The 1,019-nt window shown below is 33.3% G+C and overlaps 1 long non-coding RNA gene across 1 annotated transcript in view; it reads right to left on the bottom strand.

Moving 5' to 3' along the window:
* Positions 1-722: 722 nt before the first annotated feature.
* The window catches only part of LOC106942218 (uncharacterized), a 6,626-nt gene continuing 6,329 nt past the window's right edge, over positions 723-1,019 (bottom strand). The window contains exon 3 of the long non-coding RNA XR_001423575.1: positions 723-733. This is a non-coding gene — a long non-coding RNA (uncharacterized LOC106942218). The remainder of the gene's footprint in view (positions 734-1,019) is intronic.

Raw genomic sequence — 1,019 nt, 5'->3', positions numbered from 1 at the left:
GAGACAAACAGCCATTTATTGATATTTTAAGAGTTTAGTTGTTACTACCGATGTTTCACAATTGTACAAAGCAAATTATGGGAAGCTATTCAAAGTGATTTAGAAAGATGTAAACTTTTGCCACTATCCTTTACTGGAAGGTTTGAAACATTCAAAATGAATATTCTCCCCAGATTAATGTATTTGTTTATGTCCCTTCCTATTTGGATTCCAACAGCAAGTTTTAATAAAATGCAAAAAATGATTTGTACATTTATTTAGCAGAAAAAAAAGACCAGAATAAAATGTACACAGTTGGCCAGCGGGAAGCCTTATGGAGGTCTTAACTTATCAAATTGAAAACTATATTATGGGCAGCACAATTATGTAAAACTGTGGATTAGCTAATACAGAATAAAGAAACAACATGGTTGACACTGGAACAAAGCTCATGTCCTAAATTTTCATTGCATTTACATTTTGCTCAACTGAAATCTGGAACAAGTACAAAATTACAAATACGTGGATGAAAAGTACACAAAAGATTTTAAGCATGATTAGAAAAAGTATCAAAGCTCCTCATTCTATATCCAGGGCCTTGACATTTTTGAATATAATAATTTTTTACCAGGGCAACATGATTCAGGGTTTTGAGTCTGGCAAAATAAGAATTAAATTTTTATTGATGACCTGTTTGAAGGGGAGATCCTGAAATTATCTGGTCAGATTGAAGAGAAGTATGGGTTGATTTCATCTGACTTTTACAGATTTTTGAAGTTGAGAAGTTACCTGATGTCCCATATGGAATGGTCTCTTCTTAAATCACAACCTACTGATTTAGAAATGTTATTCATAAAGATCACTAAAGAAAAAAATCTGTGTCAAATCTATATAAATGTTTACAGTCATGTATATTGGGGAGGGAGGTGAGAGGGCCTCTTGGAACAAAGGTGGGAACTATAAACTATAAATTAATGTTGTGATTGACAGTGTTGTGGTACTCGAAGTTGGTCTTGGTCTTAAGACCGGTCTTAAGACCA

The sequence above is a fragment of the Poecilia latipinna genome, unplaced genomic scaffold (genome assembly GCF_001443285.1).
Source record: "Poecilia latipinna isolate Pla-1442-1.1 unplaced genomic scaffold, P_latipinna-1.0 Scaffold4120, whole genome shotgun sequence".
NCBI classification, from domain to species: domain Eukaryota; kingdom Metazoa; phylum Chordata; class Actinopteri; order Cyprinodontiformes; family Poeciliidae; genus Poecilia; species Poecilia latipinna.
The sequence above is the reverse complement of the archived record's forward strand: the minus strand, read 5'-3'. Positions and strand labels throughout refer to the sequence as shown.